Source organism: Triticum urartu, chromosome 1 (genome assembly GCF_003073215.2).
Source record: "Triticum urartu cultivar G1812 chromosome 1, Tu2.1, whole genome shotgun sequence".
Lineage (NCBI taxonomy): Eukaryota > Viridiplantae > Streptophyta > Magnoliopsida > Poales > Poaceae > Triticum > Triticum urartu.
In genome coordinates, this window is record NC_053022.1 from 270,962,806 (window position 1) to 270,968,413 (window position 5,608).

Genomic DNA, 5,608 nt, shown 5'->3' on the forward strand with positions numbered 1-5,608 from the left:
CGGGAGGGGTGGCGTACCACAAAACGGGACTCCACGGGATACTGTTCATCTCCACCGTCGACCTCCTCCAGCCTCCACGGGCTACCGTCAACCTCCTCCAGCCTCAATGGGTTCCTGTTCATCCAACCTCCACCGCGTGCTACTCCACCGGCTACTGTTCAACCACCCCTCCACGGGCACCCCTCCACCGTATACTGTTCATCCAGCCCTCCACACCACGGGGTCCTGTTCAACCACCCCACCACGGGCACCCCTCCACCGTCTACTGGTCATCCAGCCCTCCACCACACCACGGGGTCCTGTTCATCCAGAGGCAACGCCACCGCTCACTGTTCATCCAAACCCCCCACAACGCTCACTGTTCATCCAAGAGGCATCATCGATCGACTTCAGTTAGCAGCAGTGGAGAAGGAATCGCTCGATCGGGTTCAGTTAACATTCGTCGATCGATCGCTCAAGTTCAGTAACGCGTAGCCTGCAGTGCAATCGCTCGGGTTCAGTTAGAGCCCAACGCCTCGCTCGGGTTCAGTTAGAGCCAACGCCTCACACACACGCGCGTACGTGTACGAGAGAAACGCGCATCGCTCGGCCCCCGACCTCCCACCGTAACCGGGAACTCCCCGAAATTTTCCTCCCCCTCGCTTCTACCACGGTTTTTTCCGTCATGGAGGCCCAAAGAATGTCATGCAGCTGCGTCTCCGGCCCGTCCAGGACGAATAGCCCATTTTCTGTCATGATTTTTTTCATAGAAGTAGGAGCCCACCACATCTATGATGATACCGGGTTTTGTCACAATTATCGTCATAGAAGTGTCATATGTATGACAGATTTTTTTTTCATTCAGCCCAAAATGTCACGAATGTGTCTTTTATTTGTAGTGACGGCCAATTCATCGAATGTCGTCATTATTGCCTTTCACTTGCACGACCGAATGATGTGCAAATAATAATTGTGTAAGAATGCCACGGACTAAGCTGGAATCTGCAAACATTTTATTCAATAGGAGAAGACAAGGTAAAATGGGCTCTTTATTAGTTCAACAATTATTCATATGAGAGACACTCAACATTTTCATCGTGGTCTTCTCCTCAGTACAACTCAAATAAAAGGAAAAGAAATTTAGAGAGACACACTGAAATATTTTTGGACTTTTTGCTTTTCTTTAACAAGCAAATAAGGGAAAAGCAAAAACGTGAAAAACTATTTACACGGGAAAGCTCCCAACAAGCAAAAGAATAATAGAGAAATGTTTTGGGGTTTTCTATTTAATATTACTACTAAGCATGCAGAGAAAGTAAATTAACTATAACTATTTTTTTGGTTTTTCTAAAGTTTATCAAACACTCAAGAAGAAATTAAGAAAATAAATCTAAGCATGGATGATACAATGAAAAAGTGTGGACACCAAAAAATGGAATAAATAGACATGAATGTAAAGTCGGTGCAAACACGTACTCCTCCAAGGTTAGGCTTTTGGCCTAACTTGGTAGTCGATCAGTAGCGTGGAGGGTAGTAGTCGGCGTGGTAGCTCACGGAGGCTCTTGGTGCAGATGCCTCGACCCGTCATGCTACCTCTACTACTGCGATGTGAGCTCAGGCCTCGCTCTCAAGAAAAATATCTGCCCTTGTTGTGATAATCAAAAAGAGCAGGCGCAAGCAAATATGTTTGCGCAACAGATTTTTTGTTAAACAATAGATTATAAGTGAAGTTATCAAACTTTCCCTTGAGAATCTTATGTTATTTTAAAGTGTCAAAATCTAAATACTGCGTGGGTAGGACAGGATCAAACGGCAAAGGTGAAACACCAAGCCCTCGAGCTCAACGTGTGGCATAAATTCCACCATAGAACCAGCCACTGTTAGCGTTATGCTGAAGTCTGCATGCAACAATTGCTCCAAGGTTATAATTCCTTTCACCGGTGAGGGTGGTGTGGATGAGGCTCAAGTCTGGTGCACAGAGCGTGCTACTGTCTTGCTTGCCTACTATGCATTTCCCGTTAAATAACGCAGAGTACTGAATTGTGGGAAAAATGAATGCTCTTTATTCTACCTTGAATCACTCCCCACCTTTCACCGTAACAAAGGCTCGTCAAGAATGTTTTGAACTCAGCCTTTGGTGGCTCGTTAAGCGAACCCCAAAATGGAAGCTTGCAGTGATAAGCAAAATTCTCTAGTGATATGGTAAATGGGTTATCATAAAGCATAAACGACACCCTAGACTCACGTGGAAAATATTTAAATCCTTTGACAAATGATTCAGTGAGAAGTTGGTGTTGTTCACACTTATCTAGAAGGTAGGGACCGAGAGCAGCATTGTGAACATATTGCTCAAATTTCTCCTTAATGCCCACACGCACCATATACTCATCGCAAGGCCATAAGCATGTTTTGGTGGCGGCATCTCGCATGGAACTTTCACTTGGTTCAACATAAGACCGGCGAGCAGAACTGTCACTAGAAGATGCCCCCCAAGGATCGTCTCCTCGAAGAACTCCTTCCAAATAGGTTCATCATGTCCGTGTACAATTTTCTGAAAATAAAAATTTTGGGGTGACAAAAATTTGTCAACAAAACTTTATAAAATTGAGAGCAACCACTCGTAAGGATGCATAGAAGCCATAGCATGCATTCAAACTACTTAGAAAACTAAGAATTTAAAATGCAAGCACATCTACAACAACACCAAGAGTAGCTAATTATTCAAAATATAAACCACTAAAGAAAAAATTAATTGGACAAACGGTAGAGTCACATACCAAGCAACAATCCCCCGAAACAGTTTCGGAAATGAAGTTTCGAGAAAAGAGTTCAAAATCCACGGGTTTGAGCTCAAGAATACGGGAGAGAGAGCAATGGATATTTTTTTCCTGGAGGTAAGTGATGATGTGGGATGAAGAGGTAAGTGAGGGGGCCCACGTGGGGACCACAACCCACCAGGGCGCGCCCAGGTGGGTTGTGCCCACCTGGTGCACCTCCCTCTGGTTTTATTTGCAACAGAAATTCAGAAATATTCAGAAAAAAAATCATGTAAAATTTTCAGGGCATTCTAAGAACTTTTATTTTTGGGTCATTTTTTATTGCACTGGAAATTTAGAAAACAGACAAAACATGGCATTTTATTTTATTTAACTAATAAAAACAGAAAACAAAAGGTAAGGACAGAAAGTAGTGCTTAGTAAATTCATCAACTTCATAGCGTTCAAAAATGATCCGTTAATAAGGTTGATCAAGTCTTATTAACAACCACTTTCGATTAGCATGAAACCGAAGAACTTTCGTAAATCACTAAGTTGCCTCAATGGGGATATGCATTTCCCCAACAATAAGTATTTCATATTTCCTTTTAACAGTAGGTCGAGGTATTTGAAAACTTCCAATAGTGATTGTCGGAGATTTTTCAATAACATTAATACCATTCACATGGAATTGTTTCTTCGGAAGGTGCACCGTATGCTCATTGCCATTAATATGAAAAGTGACCTTTCTTTTATTGCAATCAATAACAGCCCCTGCAGTATTCAAGAATGGTCTACCAAGGATAATCGACATGTTGTCATCCTCGGGCATCTCAAGTATAACAAAGTCAGTCAAAATAGTAACATAAGCAACAACAATGGGCACATCCTCACAGATACCGATAGGTATGGCAGTTGATTTGTCAGCCATTTACAAAGATATTTCAGTAGGTGTGAGTTTATTCAATTCAAGTCTTTTATACAAAGAGAAAGGCATAACACTAACACCAGCTCCTAAATCACACAAAGCAGTTTTCACATAATTCTTTTTGATAGAGCAAGGTATAGTTGGTATTTCTGGATCTCCGAGTTTTTTAGGTACTCCATCTTTGAAAGTATAATTAGCCAGCACAGTGGAGATTTCAGCTTCCAGTATTTTTCTCTTATTTGTGATGATGTCTCTCATGTGCTTTGCATAAGGAGGCATTTTCAAGATATCAATCAAGCGAGTACACAAAAAAACTGGCCTCATCATTTCAGCAAAGTGTTCAAATTCTTCATCATCATTCTTTTTAGTTGACTTATGTCGGAGTAATGGGCCACGGGTAGGCCAACCCGAGCCCCATGACCTTTCAAGACATCGGGGCAGGCTGGGCCCCTCAAGACCACAGGGCAAAGAGCCGCTTCCTGGGGAGTCTACGGCAAGGCGGCCGACTGCCCGCTCACGGCCGAGTCCCAGGGACGACTTCCAGAGAAGCCGGCTTTGGGGAGTCGGTCGGCGACTCCAACAAACCGTGACCTCATCGTGAGGGACGGGGCAGGGGCGTGGCTACAGTAAAGCCCACTCCCCGCCCCTTACCAAGGGCAGGCATGGCTACAGCGCGCCGTACTTGGGAAGATCTCCCCGCGGCGTGGCACTGTTGCCCAGCCGACCCTGACATCAGCACCACTGTACCTAGTCCTGTGCCCATGACGGCTTGTCTGTACAGCCTGGAGGCAACAGGGCCCACCAGCCAGCGAGACCTCGGGAGACGGCAGGGGCACCGCCAGACGGGCCCAACGGGAGTTGGCCCGGGGGAGTCGGCCGAGCCCTCCCCCGGGCCCGCGCGCCATTAATCAAGAAGAGATGGGGAGTGGCCACAGTGATCGCCCGCTAGGCGGCGGGGCTGTTGCCACGACCCCATGACCAAGCTTGCATCATCAGGAGCACGGCTACAGTAATCAGCAATCGGCAAGACCCGCCCGCGGGGGACGCGGCCTGTCGGCTCCATACCAGACCAGTCGGCGGGGCCCACCAGTCGGCGGGCCCCAGCAGTCGGCGGGCCCCAGCAGTCGGCGGAGAAGTCGGAGGTCGGAGACACTGACGGCTGGGCCCGCGCCCAGTCACATTACCATTGTACCCCTGGGGGGGTAGGCCTATATAAACCCCCCAGGGCACCCATGCAAAGTGTTGGATCCCAGTAGTTCTATACCTCACCAGATAGAGGGAGAGAGCTAGCCTTGCCCTCTCCTACCACCATATACAGCTCAAGGAGCAACCATGTAAATCCTTGACTATAGTGATCATGCGGAGACCCCGCAGAGCAGCAGTAGGGGTATTATCTCCCCGGAGAGCCCCGAAGCTGGGTAAGATTAGCCGGCGTGCATGTCTTCGCCTCATCCCGTTTCCAGGCACCGGCGACGTTCTACTCGCCCCCACCATGATAAGCCATCCGTTGGCATATGTCGCACCAAACCCCCGACATTTGGCGCCCACCGTGGGGCTTGGTGCACCGCCGTCCGGAGATCTATTCTAGACGGGAACCCTTTTCCTCCCTGGCGAGCGCAGCCAGCCAGGCACGCCAGACGAAGTTTGCGTTGACGCACTGCGCGGCGTGGAGATTGCCTGCGCAGCCAGCTCCTTGGCCAAACTTGTCGGCGAGGTCCGCCTCTCCGACGAGCCTGCGTCCGATGCAGGCATAGGCGGCCCCGAAAACCTCCTCGCGGGCCTCCTCGATCAACTCCACGTTTCCGGCGAGCCTGCCGTAGACTTGGAGTCCGTAGGCTCCACCGACCCGATGCTGGTCGACTCCGACACCGCGTCGGTCGACGCTTTGCCCTCCAACATGGTGGTCTACGACGAACCTCTCCCCCACGCGGAGAGCGACGGGAGC